Source organism: Aedes albopictus, chromosome 1 (genome assembly GCF_035046485.1).
Source record: "Aedes albopictus strain Foshan chromosome 1, AalbF5, whole genome shotgun sequence".
Taxonomy (NCBI): Eukaryota; Metazoa; Arthropoda; class Insecta; order Diptera; family Culicidae; genus Aedes; species Aedes albopictus.
Window position 1 is genome coordinate 224,702,554 of NC_085136.1, and position 18,892 is coordinate 224,721,445.

General features: G+C 36.7%; 1 protein-coding gene across 6 annotated transcripts in view; it reads right to left on the minus strand.

The window, feature by feature from the left end:
- The window catches only part of LOC134285493 (serine proteinase stubble), a 74,894-nt gene extending 56,204 nt beyond the window's left edge, over positions 1 to 18,690 (minus strand). Inside the window, exon 1 of one of the 6 annotated variants that reach the window (XM_062846320.1) lies at positions 18,477 to 18,690. The gene's annotated coding sequence lies outside the window, so the exon portion shown is untranslated. Of the gene's footprint in view, positions 1 to 7,303; positions 7,764 to 17,942 lie in introns of those variants that run through there. The other 5 variants (XM_062846318.1, XM_062846315.1, XM_062846319.1 and 2 more) reach the window with 5 other exon arrangements.
- Positions 18,691 to 18,892: the final 202 nt, after the last annotated feature.

Below are 18,892 nucleotides of genomic sequence, written 5' to 3' on the forward strand. Positions count from 1 at the left end.
AGGCTAAATCTTGTTTACAACTGTTGTATTTGATGTTTATCAATTTTTTTAAAATATTGTAATCTAAAATGTTGTAAACAAAGTAAAAATAAAATTTTCCCTGGACAATCGAGCCATTTTTGCCGGATAATCGAACCCGGATTATCGGGCCCCCGGTTAATTGAATCCCCGGATAATCGAGTCCGACCTGTAATCAAAAATTGTCTTGATGATTTGTTTTTATTTGTTTTTCTTTAATATTTCTTTATTAGTTGATTGGTTCAGACTGTTTAGTGAAGCCTCTGATTGAATAACGTAAAGAAATTATATTGTGAGATAATGAGATTACAAAGTAAAGATCTTACAACATATACAGTCAGGTTTTTTTTTTTACGCGGGGGATACGTACCGCGTAAAAATAAAACTCAGTTCAAAATTCAAAAAACCGCGTAAAAAAAGTCTCACCATTTCTCGACGAATCATACAAAAATAAGACGATGATTTTTTTTTTGGTATGGAGTTTTCATTTACGCGGCCGCGTAAATGAAAACCGCGTAAAAAAAGGCCTGACTGTATTTCACAAAGATTAAGTAACAAAACAAATCCCGAAAATTATTTTAATTTGCGGTCATTCCAAGTAGACTGGGGTCACATTGACCCAGAAGATAAGCCATGGATGAAAAAGGCTCACACTTATATGAAAAACAAAAAAAAAAATCGGAAAACTTTAAGACTTACCTCCTGAATCATATGTTTTTGACTCCCAGTAATTCAAAATTTGAGTAAAATCTGTAAGACTATTTTTTTTAAATTTTTGCCGTTAGGTGGCGTTCAGTGATCGAAACCTTTGGTTATCTTGTACGTGACAATATACCGAACAACTTTGTCGAAGATCGCAAAGTGATCCGACGCCCATGAAAAAAGTCGTACCCCAGGTAATGTGAGGCGAAGCATTGGGATTTCATATAGATGTTATTCCTTGAAACGTACTTAAAAACAACAGTAATGTTTCGCCACACATTACCTAAGGTATAACTTTTTTACATAATACATACGTTCGATCACTTTGCGCTCTTCAACAAAATTGTTCGGCATATAATCACCTTCAAGAATACTGCAGGTTTTTTATTATTGAAATCCTACATCGCCACCTAGCGACAAAAATTGAAAACTCGAGATTTCTGCATACATTTAGCCAAGTTTTCCCATACATACTTCGAGCTCGTTGAGCGTCCTCTTAGAGTTAACCGATATCCAGAGCCGTAGCGTGGCCCCATGGCGCCTTTGGCAAGCGTCCAGGTTGGCGCCCCACGACAGTTACACATTGTTAATTTGCTTAAATATGTAGCTTTTCTTTTTATTCAAGTTTTCTCCAAAAGTTATATTTAGGTGTTTCGAAGAAACATTCCCTTCGATTTTGTTTTTATGTTCTTATAATATCAATTGGAGTCATCCAAAAATAATCCGAAATCTCATTCTCTTATGCAAGTATAAGTACAAACACATTTTGCATTTTAAGAATCTCACTAAGATCAGCTCAATAATTAGAAATAATATTTCAGAATCATAATATAAATAAATTATGCATCATTTTCTACAAGAAATCTTACAGTATTTTTTAAATTTTTGTTTGTTTTGTACTCAATTGAGTTTCACGGGTTTTTAGGAATCCTCAAACGAACTATTTTACCAATTTTCGGCGATTAGTAAAATTGGTTTTACATGACTATTTCCAAAAAAAAATACCAAAGGTTTCTTCTGAAGTTAAATCAAAATATTTCTCAGAAGATCTGTAAGAAAATTTTCAGTAATCATTGGACAAACCATGGGTATGGAGGAATTCTTGAAGGAATCTCTACAGAGGTTTTTGTTCTCTGGAAGAATTCCTGCGGAAATCGTTGGATTAAATTTTGCAAGAATCTCTAAAGGAATTTCAACAAAAACATCTAGAGAAATACTGGATGAAAATCATGGGGAAATTTCAGCAAGAATTTCTAATGGAATTCATGAAGATACTCTTGCAGGAATTCGTGGAACAGTTTATGAAGAAATGCCTGGTGCCTGTAAGAATTTGTAAAGAACAACTGGAAGAATTTGGAAGAATTTTAAAAGGTATCCCTGAAAAAGTTTCTTAAGTATTTTTTTGGAGAAATCTCTAGAGAAAGTTTCGGAGGCTTTCAAAAGAAACCATAAGACACATTTTGGATGGAATCAAAGGCAGATTATCTAACGGAATATCTGGAGAAATTTCTGGATGAATTCCAAATTTACGGTTTTCTGGAAGAGTTTATAAGGAAACGAAGAAACCTTTTCTCGAAATTCTAGCAGAAATATATGAAGCAATCCTTAGTAAGCATGGAACAATTTCGAAACGGAAGAGTTTCTAAGCGATGTGATAGATTTCTTGTTTTTAAAGAAATCTATAGATGTCTTTCAGAAGAAAACTTCGAAAAGCCGAATTTCTAAAGAAAGCCGTGGAAGATTTTCTAAAAAAAATCCCTGGAAGAATTTCTGAAGGAATTCTTTGGATTTCTAACGAAATCTCTGCAGAGTTTTCCATAGGAACTAATGGCGGACTTACTGAGAAAATCTATTGAAGAGTTCCTAGGTACCTAATCCTTAAATGAATTCTGAAGAAATTGTGGAAGATTATTCAATAAATTTCGTTGAAAGATATCGGGACAAATTCTTTGACTAATTTCTGAATAAACTCCTAGATAACTGCGTGAAAGCCTCCCTGAAAGAATTTCTGGTGGAATTTAAAAATTCCTTTGAGAAATTTCAAGAGAAGAAAAACCAGCAGAAAAATTTTATTTGATTTTTAAAGGATCCCTGAATGAGTTTCTGAGAACTTTTTCAGGGTTGTTACGAGAAGGGTGGAAAAAAATCCGCGCCAAATCCGCGCGAGCCAAATTTGAATCCGCGCCAAATCCGCGCGATTCTGGAATCAAATTCGCGGCAAATCTGCGAAAGTGTGATGATAAATTTGTGTTTTTTTTTTACTTTACGTTATTGAAGAAACCCATTAAACTGGAATGGTTTAGTTGAGTGCTTGATGAATGAAATTTTGATTTGTAAATCAATGCAACTCATCTCGATTATTGTAATCTTTCTGCTTGAAATTGAAGACATTTCTGCAAAACTCCCGATTTTTTTTGCCAAAAACATCCCTTAAATATTGTTTAGTCAATTTTTTATAAGAATTTGTTAGACAAAATCTCAGGAGAAACATGCCCAGAACTAGGAACTGGATTCGTGGGAAAAAAATAAAAAAAAACCTGGAGAAACTTAAAAGGGAACTGAAATAAATATATTTCTGGAAAAAAATCTTTGAAATAAACTGAACATGGAGACTTTCTTTAAGTATTTATGAACATTTTTGGAGACAGTACCCGAATACAAATTTTTTAGAAAAAAAATTAAAACCAATTAGGGAATTTGATTTTGGGAGTATCCTCATAAAGAATTCTTATAAAAGATCCCTTCGATTTTTTTGAGTAATGCCTTAGCAATTCTTGAATGAATCTTCAGTGAGGAATTTTCCCAGGGGAATACCTGGAAAACATCCCTTACAATGATTAATCACTGGGAAAATCTTAGAAGGACAATGTGGAAAAAAGTTTACTTGCTGGAGTCCACAGAAATTCTTACTGGGTTTTCCATGATTTATTAGGAGTTTCTCCAACAATTCCTGCAGTAATATATCCAGGAATGCCTGCAGAGATTCCCCAAAATTTGTCGCTAAAGTTTTCAGTAACAACTCTTGCAATGATTTATGTATATGCCTTTTTAAAAAAATTTCTCTAGGATTCCCATCAACTGATTTTTCTCGAGATAAACTAGGTATTTATCTAGAAATCTCTTTTAAAAATATATAGCAGGTGACTTTTAAATTTGTACCGGTGATTCGAACAGATTTTTTCGAAACTAGTCTTTCGGTTTCTGATGAATGGAATTCCTGGAAACAAATTCGATTGTTTTTGAGAGACTTGTGTTCTTTGACAGTTGAATTTAGATACATAACATACCCGTAATTGAAATATTGGAGGAATTCTAGACCAACATTTGAAAAGGGCGTAACAGCCATTTCAAATTTCTGCTTCTCCCGTCCCTCCTAGGCTTACCCCCCATTATTCATAAAATCTTTTACCAGTAACAGATAGATCTGACTCCCCTCTATCTGTTAACGGGAAAAGTTTGCATAAAAATATTGAAATACGCCTAGGAGGGACGGAACTAGTGAGAATTTGCAATGGTTGTTCCGCCCTTTTCAAATGTTAGTCTAGAATTGTTGCACAAATTCTTCAGAAAAATATTTTGAAGAGCTGATGAATATCGTAAAAAAATGTAGTAAACCAAAATGAAAACTTGCTCTAAATGCATCACTAGCACACAGCGCCTTCTCAAGCACATTCGTCCGCTCCAAAATCCGCCCAAAGAAGGATGAGAAAACAGAAACCAGTCACAAAGTTCCGCTTGCTTTGTATTTTTTTTTTGTTCGACCTAACTGTCATCTACACAGCCGTGAATCGCAAGTCAGTCCCATCTTTAAAAAGTAGGCATTGAGAAAATGGACTCTGAAGTTTTCAATTTCGATTTCTATGTAAAACTTTAAAAAAATCGCCATAAATTGAAAACTTCTGCGAACATCGTGAAACTTTCACACATTGCTTCAAACATGAAAACGTAAAAGTGAAAAAAATAAAACTTGCTAAAACAGTGTTAGGTTTTGTACTGAAGGATACACTAGTTCGTAATGGGACTGACTTGCGATTACATTTCATTATGGGACAATCTGACTTGGTGTTGTTTTTCAATTTTACTGAACAAACTATATATTTTTATTCACGCAGCTGAAAGATCACCCGAAGAAAGATCGAAAACGGCCATTAAATCATTTTTGCTCAAAATGCATATGGGACTGACTTGCGATTCACGGCAGTACAGTGTCGAAAAAAAAAACAAAAAGACCACCAGCCATTTTTTCATACAAAATGGCCAAATTTGACGATGTTATGCTCGGTTTCTAGTGAACCGATTTGGCTGAAATTTTGACAGTCGCCATGGAGTTACTTGCTCACTACATCAAAAATTACAGATATACGCAACGACTAAATAATAGAACCACTTTCAGATATCCATTATCAAATGATATATGAGAGTATCTGATACTTGATGATTGATAAATAAGTACTAAAATTAAGGATGCCACTTAAACTTGGGAACTTTTTTTAAAAAATTGACCACAAATATCCATCATAAAAATTTGGTGTCAGAATTTATACAGTGTCGGACAAAACAATAAGCCCACCGGTTCTATTTCATACAAAACTAGCTGTACCCGGTAAACTTCGTCTTGCCTACTGTGTTTTTTGACGTTTTAAGTTTCTAGCCAAGACCAAATCTCCGGTCCCCGGTATGGAAGATCGATTTATAAAAACTATCAATTTTTTCATGTTTTATGCCTCATAAACCTTACTTGGGTGAAAACTAACAGAATAAAACTAAGACGACCAAAATCTGACCTTCCGTTCGCAAGTTATGCGCGGTCCCACGTATGCCACTGCATTTTTATATATATAGATATAGATGACCAAGTTTGACGGTTTTTAGTTAGCCGATTTGGCTGAAATTTTGGCAACCGACACGAATTTACGGGAATTATGATTTGTATTGAATTGATTGAGTTCTGTTCACTACTTGAAGTTACAAAGTTACAGATGTACAATAATACCAGATTTTTATGATGATTATTTGTGGTCAATTCTATAAAAATGTCCCCAAATTTAAATGACATCCTTAATTATAGTACTATCAATCATCGAACATCAGATACTCTGATATATCCTTTGGTAAAGGCAACTTGAAAGTGGTCCTATTGTAGTGAACAGAACTCAATCAATTCAATACAAATCAAAATTCCCGAAAATTCATGTCGGTTGCCAGAATTTCAACCAAATCGGCTCACTAAAAATCGAGTACTATATCGTCAAACTTGGCCATTTTGTATAAAAAATGACAGGTGGTCTTATTGTTTTGTCCGACACTGTATGTATAAATGCAATGGCATACGTAGGACTACGCATAACTCGTGAACGAAACGTCCGATTCGCGTCGGCTTTATGACTTGGACTTGAAACGTTAAAAAACGCAGTAGGCATGGCAAAGTTTGCCGGAGACAGCTAGTTTAACATATTTTTGAAATATATCGACTATGTACCAGTGGTGCTAAATGCATTTGAACATCCAAACCTGGCAATTTATACAAACACATTTCATAATTTTATTATCAAGTGTCGATAATCTTTCAATTATATCGCTATACACACTACAAAAAAACAAATCCGCGCCAAATCCGCGCGAGGGCCAAATTCCATGGGTAAATCCGCGCCAAATCCGCGAAAATCGCGAAATCCGCGAAATTCGCGAAATCCGCGCTGTTGTAACAACCCTGCTTTTTAGAGGAATTCGTAAAGAATTGTAGAATTATAAAGAACCTAGCAAAAAATTCTGAAGGAATGTTTGGTTGAATTGATGAAGTAATTTTTGGAATATAAAATTTTAATAGGAGGAATATGAATAAAAAAACTCAATGGTATTTTTTTGGGTGAAAACGACGTAAAAAATTCTGCAAGATTTGCAAGAGATTAAGCGCAAACAAACATTAACTTTAAATAACAGTTGTATGAACTAAAAGAGCTTCGTCTGATTTTTTTTTCATTTTAAATACTTCCAGTAAATGCGAAGAAAATCCTTGAACGTAACCTCAAGACCACAAACGTAACCACAACTCTCTGTGTGAAGACCTTTCCCAGTGCGAATTGATTTTGGAATTTACAGAAAGAAACTTTCACTAAACTGCCGAAAGCTTATTGATTATGTTTTGCTCAATAAAAAAAAATGCAAATAGCTTCTCAAAACAAAAAAGTATCTAAATTCCCAGGAAACATAAATTATCTAGAGAAATCAGACTTTTTGAAGAATACGGGAGAATGTAAAAGCTTATGATCAATCTCAAATATTGTTAATGATGAAATCATGATAACATTCAATAAAACAATAGCATTCTCTTGTCTCCTTCAAGCTTTATGTTCTTTCGGCGCCCCTCTGAGGCTGGCGCCCTTGGCCTTGGGCCAACCTGGCCAACCGCACGCTACGGCTCTGCCGATATCGTTCAAATTTGAACGTAGCTTTTGGGATTCCGAAGCAACTGATTTAAGAGCATTTTTTTTGTTTTTCATGTAAGTGTGGGTTAACCTAGCATTTACATATACGAAAATAACCACAGTGAGTTGTTGAAATTAACACCATTGAACAAACAAACCATTTGCTACAGCAATCTCTTTCACTGGCATCCTTTAGTGTCGTCCCATCACACACCAAAAACAACACCTGTTTCTTCACCTTAAGTTCACCACAACCCGAAAGAGTAACCGAAGCAAAACAGAAACATTCCCTCTCAGCAGTGACACACAACCAGAAACCTTTCACTAATTAGGTCATCACCACACCAGCTTCATCCAAAATTTTGGGTTCTTCGCTTTTTATCTTCCTTTCACAAAAAAAACTTGTTCCAGTTGTTGTTGGCTCGGCCGTTTTGGCTCTCTACACACTAGTACGAAGCACAACACTTTCGGTTGTTGTCATTTGCCTGCTTCCGTCACAATCCACGCTGCGCGCTGCGACTGCGAACTGTAAAGTGCCTCTATCGAAACTGGCGGCGCGACTTTGGCTCTCGGTACCCGTTCGGTCCGGTCTGGGCCGGTATTTGGTAGGCAGGGGATCATGGTGGGAGTTACAAAGTTACACAGCATCATGTTTTTTTTTTTGGTCTTGCAATAATGCACCCCAGGGCGCTTGACTGCATGTGGATAACCGATGAGATTTTGAAGTAAGTGGTGTAAGAATTTTCCACATTTTCTTCAGGATTGCAATTGTATTAATTGTCTATTTATGAACACATGTCCAAACAATGAGGGTGCGGGCACCGGTTTTGGCCAGTCTAAGGGAAATCATTTTTATAATAATAACCAATAATCCTATGAAAACAACCAATGTGTCAAATGAAAGGTTTCAATCTATATTTTGGAGGAAAAATGCAGAAATCATGCCAATACATGATTTTTGTACTTAAAGTGGCACTGGCCAAAATAGAAGCACAGCCGCAGTTTTGGCCATATTCTTAAGTTTGGTTTCTATTTTGGCCAATCACGTGTATTTCTTATGGGAGTGGCCAAATTAGAAGCACCCTGGCCAAAATAGATACATATATGGGAGCTGATTTTTTAAGGAAATATAATTTTTTCTTCCAGTTTTTAATCAAAATGTGTGGTTTTCATAGCTGTAATCATCATATTGTATCAGAATCTACTAATAAAAAATAAATTTTACTCCGATTTAGATCGCAACAGGCTCAATACAGCACTATGGCCAAAACTCCGGACTGGCCAAAACTGAAGCTTTTACCCTATGTAGTTTGTTTACTTAGCAGAGGGCATAGAAAAAGGCGATGTTTCAAGTAAATATTCAGTGCTTCAGTACAAGAAATGTTTTTTGATGATGATAATTGTGTTGGTACCGTTGCGTTGGTACTCACCATCAGTGCAAAGATTCCCTATGTCTGCAGGCAGAGTCATACCGGATCATACTACTTAATTCACTGGAGACCGTCGTAATACAACATGATTGTTATCTCATGACAACAACCTGGCCACCCCACGTACATTTGCCCGAAAACCAGTGCATTAAGCTTCCTTAGGCTGCGCCTTCCGAAATCTCAAAGTATATGTTTGCCATGATCAAAAATAAAAGGGAACCGCAAGGAACGAACTCATCAGATACAACTATTCAGCTGGTTTTCTATTTGCTTTGATTGCAACATCCAATAGACTAAGAATGCTCTTCAAACCATATCGAATGTTAACTCGTTCAGACCACTCGCTTAGTCTCCCGTCGTCGAAACATACTCATACTGCCTAAACGGGCTCCGTTTCCGCTGCATTTTCGTTTTAATTTCAAAAGCGTTCTATGCCAAAAACATCCACTGCATTTAACACAGGGAGTGATTACGCCAGAAATGGAAATGCACGCTTACCACAACACCATATTTCCCAAAATCGCTACAGAAATTCATGAAGGACAAATCTTTGTAGGAATCTCTACGGAATAATTCAGAGAGAAACCTCTAAAAAAAATCCTGGAAGTTTCTGGAGGAATTTCCGAAGAAATTACCCGAGGAATTAGAGGACGAAACCATGCAGAAATTCCTGAAGGATAGTTTCGTAAGTAGTTTCTAAGAAACTTATACTGGAGCTTCCGGTTAAATTCCTTGATCATTTTCTGAAAGGATCAGTCTACTGAAAAGAAATCCACGGAGGAATTTCTGAAGAAAGTTCTGGGAGAATATCTGGAATATTTCATGGAGGAATCCCAGCAGAAATTGCGCTTGCGGCATTCTAGTATTCCCAGCAAGAATTTCTTGAAGAATTCTTGAAGAAATCCTTAGAGAAATTCCTGAAAGGATATTCCGGAAGGCATAACAAAGGAGAATAATCCTGGAGAAGTCTGTAGAGGAATTTCCTGGAGAAATAACTTAAGGCACCCATTGAGATTTTTTTTATTAATAATCCCTAGAATGGTTCCCGAATAAATTCCCGGATGAATTCCCCGTCGTCAGTTATTGGAAAATGCCTTTATAAATCTCTGGGTGAATCCCTAGTGGAGTTGCTGTAGAAATTCCTAGCAAAACCAGTAAGAATTTCTGGAGGAATCTCAACAAAAACATCCTGGAGGTATTACAGGAGGAATGCCTGTAAAATTCATAGAGACATATTTCAAAGGTTTCTTATACAGGTCTTCAGAATAATTCCTGGAGGAACTAACACCAACAACATCATGACTTCCAGGAAGAATCCCAGCAGAAGTTCCTGGAGGGATCGCAGCAACAATTTATGGAGAAATACCATGAAGAATTCCCGAAGGATTTCCAAAAGCAATTTTTGGATGAATCCCAAGGGGATTTCAGGTGGAATCTTAGGAAAGAATTTCTAGGGAAATCCCAGGAGAAACTAAAGAAATACCTGGAAGAATCTCGGCAGCAATTCCAGCAAGTATTCCAGAAGAAGTCCTTAGGGGCATCTCTGGAAAGAAGAAGCGAATTTTACATTTTTCCATATTGGCAGAGGAAGCTCTCAGTTAATAACTGTAGAAGTGCGCATAGCACACATGTTGAGGAGCAGGCTATATTCTAGTTGAAACGTTATGCCAAGAAAAGAGAGAGAGCCTTTCAGCATTTTGAAAAGATGGTTAAAAAATAAGGATTGGGTTTTGCGCTAAAGGAGCAGAAATTTGAGTTTAGGCTTGCTTTAGCTTGATTGACCGCCCGTAAATGCTACTCTAGTATCGCCAGACCAGCTACACCCACTAAAGGAATCAATGATATTATCTGCCGGGCACTGGCAGGCATCTTCAGTGTGTGATGATGATGAGCGTTGGAGGTCTTCTATGTTTATAGGCGACAATGGCGCCTGCCACTTCAGATTGCCTGTCAATGTGGGGAAGGGGAAGGAAGTGATGAATGTAATTGTTTGTATCCGCATCAGACCGAATATACCTCTGCGTCTGCACAAACTCATGCGGATGTCGGAGTGTTGGTGGGATATAATTGAAAGAGGGTTCACGCATTGCTGCGTGAATGCCAGGCGTTAGTTGATAGATTGGTGTGATTATTACTATGAAGCTAAAGCGGCACAGTTCGCTTGCATGCATAACTTGTAGGCGTTATCTGTAGATTGACACTGTCTGTGCTGTGAAAGTTGGAAGCAAGAGGAACGGCTTTTCAATCTTTTCTGGTGCTAGCGATGCCTATGAACATATATATATATATATATATATATATATATATATATATATATATATATATATATATATATATATATATATATATATATATATATATATATATATATATATATATATATATATATATATATATATATATATATATATATATATATATATATATATATATACGTATTTATATATAAAGAGAATAGTATAGAGAAAATGGATAGAAAGATATAAAGTGGAAGGAAAGGGACGGAGAATACAGGGCCCATATAGCCGAGGCGGTAAACGCACGGGTATTCAGCATGACCATGCTGAGGGTGACGGGTTCGATTCCCGGTCGGTCCAGGATCTTTTCGTAAAGGAAATTTCCTTGACTTCCTTGGGCATAGAGTATCTTCGTGCCTGCCACACGATATACACATGCAAAATGGTCATTGGCAGAGGAAGCTTTCAGTTAAAAACTGTGGAAGTGCTCATTGAACACTAAGCTGAGAAGCAGGCTTTGTCCCAGTGAGGACGTTACGCCAAGAAGAAGAGAGGAGAGGAGGAAAGGGACGGGCCAGGGATTGAACCTAGGACATTCTGCATATGAATCAGAAGCGGTAGCCACTAGACAGCCAAGCCCATCAAGGAGCAGAAATTTGTTAGTCTGAAAAATATTTGACCATTTTCAGTTACGCGATATTTGTTTGTTTATCATATTTTTATAAAACACAGATAGAAAAGTGACTACTCATAAGAAAGAATAAAAATAAAGAAGAAATTTCAAGGGTGCTCAAGACTTTTTATCCAGTAAATTTCACTTCTCGCGAGTTCTTACTTCCTAAGGTTCTCACAATATTCCATCTAGAAGTTTTTTACATATTTGCTTCCATAAATAGTTCCTTCCTAGATTGTTTCGGTGTTCCTTCAGGATTTCTGAGAGTTGCTTTTGGAGATTTCCACCGGAGTTCTTCCCATGATTTATGCAAGAGTTTTCAGGGTGTTTCAGCTCGAATACCAAACTCCCCCCTAGGGTTTCTTCCAGATGTATTCTCGATATGCATCCAAAGTTTCTCGCTGGATTACTACTTACTTACTTTCAGTCCTGAGCACCCACGGTGGGGCAGAGGGCCGAAGTGAAAGATCTCCATCCTGGACGATTGCCAGCCATCGCCTTGACTTGTGGCCAGGTTAAATTTCTGTTGACTTAAGGTACCCCGGGGCAAGTGGGACCCAAAAAAACGCTAATTTGGTTTTGTCATGCCAAAAGTTTCAGAACACAAATTCTTTAATAATTCCAATGGACCCAAAAGACGGTGTTGGTATATTTGTACTTATTAACGTGCATTAAAACTGTTTCAAATTTTTTACATTCCATATATTGTGCATATAATGAAAAGTGTAGCAGATCTTCATTTACTGCGTTTCACGGGGCAAGTGGGACCTATTCAGAGTTTTTGTTCAAAGGGCTTAATATAAGTTGCAACAAATAAGGTAATATAAATCATAAATCTCTTATATGAATGACTATGTTTAGAGATTAAAATAAGAAGAGGTTTATGGTATCATGCATAAATTACGTAACGCATAACAAATCGCTGGGGGTAATTGAATCAACTCTAGCAGCTCATGCAAAATAAATTGATTTTTTTTATACAAAAAGCGCCGTAAAGTGAAGAGACAAAAGATTTCGAAACTTGGTCTCTATATTATATAGTTAATGATTCTCACCAATAATAAATCTGGGGTTTCGAGATTTTCAGAAATATCTTCTTTCTTACATAATCTTACGATCATTAAATAATGTTTTTTTTAATCATGAATTTTGAAAAGGCCATTTCCCTATTTTAATTTGTTATGGACGGTTCCCGAATTCTCAGAAGAATGCATTATGCAGCATTAAGTGAAAAAATGGAAGATATTAAAAAAAAACATAAAAAATACTAGCTTTTGATTTTTTCTTTGTTTTACCCAAGGTTTTACCATTTTTAACAAGAATTTCATCATCTAAATAGAGGTAATAAAGTATAATTCAACAGTAGATTACTTAACGCGTCAATTTTTATTGACCTTCGTGCTAATTTCATCTTAGGTTGGACAAGGCGAGATGAACCCATAAAATTGTCTTTGTTTATTCTCATAGGTCCCACTTGCCCCAGATAGCCAAATGCACTGGGGCAAGTGAGAGCAGTAAACTAAAGGTAATAAATAAAAATAAAATACAGGTTTTTTGCTTGAAATCATTTGCATGAACTCCAAATACTATCCTGAAACCAAAAAAGTATTTGTAGAATAACAAATCTATTTTTAAACGACGAATGTTGTAGAGCACGTCAATCTTACCTAGTGAATTGAAAATTACATATGAACAACAATAACGTATATGGTATCTTTATGGTTGAAACAATAACATTTTTTTGTATCCAAAGTATCCGTAGGTGTGATACCTATATTTTCCATGAAGAATGTTAGTCTTAAAAATAAAGAATAAAAAAATACTAGCTATAGGTCTCACTTGCCCCCGATTCTCACTTGCCCCGGGGTACCTTACTTACTTATTTCGTTGTTGAGGCTGCACCACCATGAGCCTCCGGGACTGCCTCTGCTGGATAATAGGGAGCGTGACAATATGGTCCACACAGGATCGTCCGGCACGGAATCTTGTCTACTGGCGTCGGAGAGTTGCGTCAATCTTCTCCTGTATCTGGTTAAGGATTACTTTGCAGAGGACTTTGAGATCGACACACAGTAACATGATGCCCCGCATCAGCCAGGTCACCCTTTTTGGGTACCTTTATTAAGAAGCCTTTCAACAATGCCCTTGAAAGCATTCTTCCTTGTCCCACTAAGGCGACGTGAAACATCGTAAAGTAGACGGATGTCGCCGTTGTTTGCGGCTTTCTCGTCTTCGCCGGCTAGGAAATCTGTCCACGCTCTTTTGTCCCGTCTATATGAGCGTTTCACTTCCTTCTCGAGAGCCGAATAGCGCCGACGGCGACGGGCTTCTCCAGGTGCGTAGCTCACTCAAATTGTTCTCGCAGGTGGCGATGAAGACGTTTTTGATGGCGCTCCATTGATCTTCTACGCTTCCACCTCCCGGAATATCCAGCACGATTCTCTTGCTCCTCGACTAAGGACTTTTTCACTACAGCTTCTTCCAGTCGGCGTGTGTTGAACCGTTGTCCAATTTTCTCCTCCTGTCGGTGGATCCTAGTAATGTACAGCTGAATCTCGCCGATTAGGGACCGTCCATAAATGACGTAGTATTTTAGGGAGGAGGAGCAGTATGTGAAAGTGTGACGAGCCATATATTAGGTTTTGCCACGATGTATGTATGAAACACTAGCCTCAATTTTGCGATATTCAACATCTAAACAATATAGCCGTGTGGCATATCCGAATTAATTTCTTATTGTTTTGTGTAAAATTAGTTTGCGTACGCGTTCTTGACCGCCATTTTTTGCAACGTGAACGAGTATGGCCAAACCATATAATTATCGTTGCACAAACACATTTGTACTTATTCATATAAACATATTCGAATAAGTAATGTGTAGGGCATTTTCGATAACTACTTTTTGCTGTGTACATTCTTTAATAACGCTGGATATCTACATCATCATGTGTGATATCCTATGTCCAAGGAAAAGGAAAGAATTTGAACTGCTTCGTCTATACAGACCGTTCCAGAAATTATAAGCACAACTTTGCAATGCCGCCATTTTCAAGAACAAACTCCATTTTCACACATATCCTGCTCTAATATATTAGAGTCAAATAACGGCTATCAAAAGTTACATTTGATCCTTGGTTTGTAAGTGGCGGAACATTCCTTACAGGTACCTTAAAAACGTTTTGCACAAATTGCACTATTTTTCAAAAACCATATTTAACAATTTTTCTTCTGTAGAAAATTACAGCAGATAAAATTTTTAAAATATATATTCATGAATGTGAATATACATATGCATCAGACAATCAATAGCTTTAGTTTCAAATATAAACTTTCGGACCTGAAAACCCCATTCATATTCAAAAATTATGTTTTCCAAAAACTTATTTTTACAATAGCCGAAACAAGTCGCAAAAATTATACTAGGGCATGTTTTAAACTACAATTAAATTTATGTATAAGTAAAAGCAATGCGTAAGCTTCATTGTGCGTAGAGTGAAATATTTCTTTGGTTGTAGGAACATGTTTGAAAAATGCAAAAAAAAAATCTATAGACTTATTGCTTAAAAAATAAAAAAAGCTGAATTTTCAGGTTTTCTCAAAATTTTGAAGTGCCCATAAGCATGGGCAAAACGTTATTTTCAAAAAAAAAACATCAATCAAGTATCTTAAGAAACATGTTTTCACAAGTGGTTTGTGCAAAGATTTGAAAAGTAGATTTTTTGTAATGAACATTATAAATATAAAAATTTGTTTTAATTTATAAATTCGTTACATGTATCAAAGAATATACCTACTGAAAATTAAAAAAAAAAACAATAATATAAAAATAGTTTTTTGTTAAAAAATCATTATTTTCTCGCTATGTGTAGGAATTGCTTCTGGAACGGTATATATATACCCTTAAAGTTTTAACATCCCCATGTGACTGCTTCCAGAATCTTCGGAACTATCAAAATTCAAAAATTCAAAATTCAGTAATTAACAACTTCTCTCACGAACGCTATTTCAATCGTGGCTATGGCTTTTCTCCACTTTACGTAGTAGTTCATATTCAAAACTAATAGATCTTGCAAGTTTGACTTTCTAATTCATAGGCTCAGTACCAATAATGGTTATAGTACCAAAAATTCGCCATTGTTGAATTTCAACCTTTGACGATGCAAATCAACAAGAAAAATATTATGAACAAAGGATCTTGTTCAGAAAAGATGATTGAACTCATTCGTACTTCACTTTTTTTTTTGTCTGTATTAACGAGATTTACCCTACACAGGAAAAACTTTATAAATTAAAACGGCATGTAAATCATGCTGGATGTGGATTTACATTAATTGAAACACAAATTTGATTTAAAATTGAGTTTAAATCAATGCACATAGTCGGAACATGAAAAAACATGGAAAACTCAACACTATTCACAAAAATGCATGTATTTGTGTTTATTTTTCATTGTATAAAGTTACAAATGTCAACCAACGTGTAAACCCATAGAAAACGTTTGCTACAGGAAGAAAATATGGCCGGCAAAAGGACTGCATGTCGGAAAACGGGTTCAGATTTTTGATAAAATTGTATTTCTCCGCTTCGATATTTGGATTTTTTCATCCGCTGATCTGCAGGTAAGTGTAATTTGAGTGGCTCTTGTCGAATGTGCTTAACGAACTTCATTGCTGCGATCCTAAGCTAATAAGGATCCCGTGTACATATTTATTTCCAGCAGGTCGCACTCTATTTGATTACTCCCATCCTTGTCGTCGTCCACCGCTTCAGTAGCACAAAACATTGAGATCGCAGTCAGAAACAGCATAAAATATACAATGAATAAAAAGAAATTGTGTTATAGTGACAAAATTACTTTTCCAGAAATAAATCAGGTGTAATGATCTTTGTCATGATTCGATTTATGTTTATTATTTGGCACCATCGGCGAAACAAGGAAAGCATCCAAACCAAAGGAACAGTCGGAAATGGAACGAAGTCATTAAAAGCGGCGCTTGGTTTGATCTTAGTAAAATTCAACGACGCTTAAATTTACACGTCGATTCTTTGTTTTCAACGGTTTTCAATTCGTATGAATTTAAAATACTGTGTATTATTGGGTTTATTTTCGTGCTTCAATTATGTGCATGAAAATAAACTTAATTTTACATTTTTATTTTAATTGTGTAGGCTGTGTAACTGTGTAACATCTCGGGACCCACGCTTTACTTCCCTTCCGATGGAAGAACTCACATTATGTGAGTATGTCGGGAGTGGAATTCGATCCCAGGTCCTCGGCGTGATAGAACTTCACGTTGATAATTTGATGATAGAAATAAATGACTTTCCTTAAAATTTCTTCTTTCTTACACCCTATTTGGCCATAGTGTACCAGCTTAGGCTAATCCCATAACATATGAGTAAAATATGAGAACTAATCAGTCTTTTGAAATATCTTAACTTGAAAATGGCTTTTTCAGTCTCGACAAAATTCAAATACTGCTATTTAATTTCGTCTATTTTGTGACATATCGACGATAATTGTTGGTCTTCTTCTTATTTTTGTTTTCTTTAGGTAGCGCGATAACTGGCACACGCACCGTACTAACAATATGTAAAATTTACATATTTTGGTAGTTAGTAGATTATAAAAACCGTCGTTGGGGTTGGGAACGGGTAAAAAATACAAACTTCCACATTCATTGTTCAATAACTTTTGCTTCTTTGCAAGAAGAAGCCCTTTGACCAATACGATATGATCTTTGGTAATGCATGCACAAATGATGAAAACGATTTGGAGTTCGCCAATTTTCTTTAAAACTACAGGTGTGTAAAAACTAACCCTTCGAAGAGATGGCAATGAGTCAAGGGAACCGAATTTATTTCGCAATGACGACAAAGCAAGTTAATAAAAGTTCTGGTCATAGTTGATACTACTTACCAATTATATAGCATATGATAAATTTGAGTTTGAGATTCTAAAAAGTATCAATCCACTTATAAGTGTGATTTTTCACAGAGCCTTAAAAGTGGAATTTTAATAAGGCATTATTTTCAAGCTTTTAGGATGATTTATCAAAAACCAACAAATTACTCTAGAAATACATTTTTTTTATAGGAACTACTGGAAACTACGAGGATGACACCATCACATCTTTGATTCGATATTCGCAACATTTGATGAGATATTTCAGATAATGGCGCAATCTCGCCCCGCTGATCTATTGACACCCCCAACGACGGTAGTTAACTTTGTATCCCTTGGGCAACATCAAAGTCTAATCATATATTTGACAAATTTAATAGGTAGATAGTTTTTAAATAACTCTGAAAACTAAAAACTTCGGTCTTGTGAAATTATGGGGGTTAAATGAGCAAAAATGATATAGTTTCATCGAGATATGAGCGCATTCAAGAAATTTCTTTCTAGATACAATATCCAGCGCACAAACAACACTCGATTTCATCAATTCCTCACCTCACCGCGATCTCCAAATGTCACTGCATTTTGCACCAACACCAAATTTGTTTCGCAAAAATTTCCTCAGCCACACCGTTTGTTAGCACCTCTACCGTCACTTGGCGGTTCATTGAGATCGGCTGTTTCTTCACGCTTCACTTGACTCGCGACCAAAGGGTGAAATTTCACTTATTTCCCACCCGCCATTGTTATCGCAATCCACGCGGAGTTGCGCGCGCACCCACCTAAATATTATGTAAATTGACAAGTACAAAAAAATCGAATTTTCACAATCAACGTCTCTGTCTCTGCGACCACGGTGTTCCGTCACACTTCCAGAGCTGCCGCCGCTATTCGATTCGGTGGTTTGCAAATCGAACGAAATCACCTTCCAATCGCCCTAACCAATGTAGTATACCATGCCTAAGTAGGCGACGAAAACACGATCACACTTTTCCACGCCTGCTGTAATGATGAAGTCGAACCAACACTGCTCCCTCACATGTCGTCATCAACCCTAATCTTCACGAGGGCTCGCCTGGAACCGATTACCGTAATTGAATCAGCCCTTCGCTTTCGGAACAATCCGCACTACGACGCCAATATGCACGCACGGACCAGCACGAGGTCTCCGAACGGTGAGACCTTGACAATGCGACTAAATCGGATGCACTGACTGGCCGAGGGCCTCCCGTGACCAAAGAGTTCCGTCCTATCATGACCGACCGGATTGTTTGCGTCGGGGTGGGCTGTCTTCCACTCCATCATCGTGAGGTGGCGAGCCCGACGCCGAAAACTCAATCAACTTCTCACTCATTCACTCGTCGCACGGTGGCGTTTCGAATGGTGCGGTTCGGTAGGAGTGGTGTTGATGGATGTACTTTTGTTTACATATTAGGACGACACACAATCAACAATAGTACGCCACAATATCCAGTCGTCCAAGTGTTGACGCTACCAGAACTGGC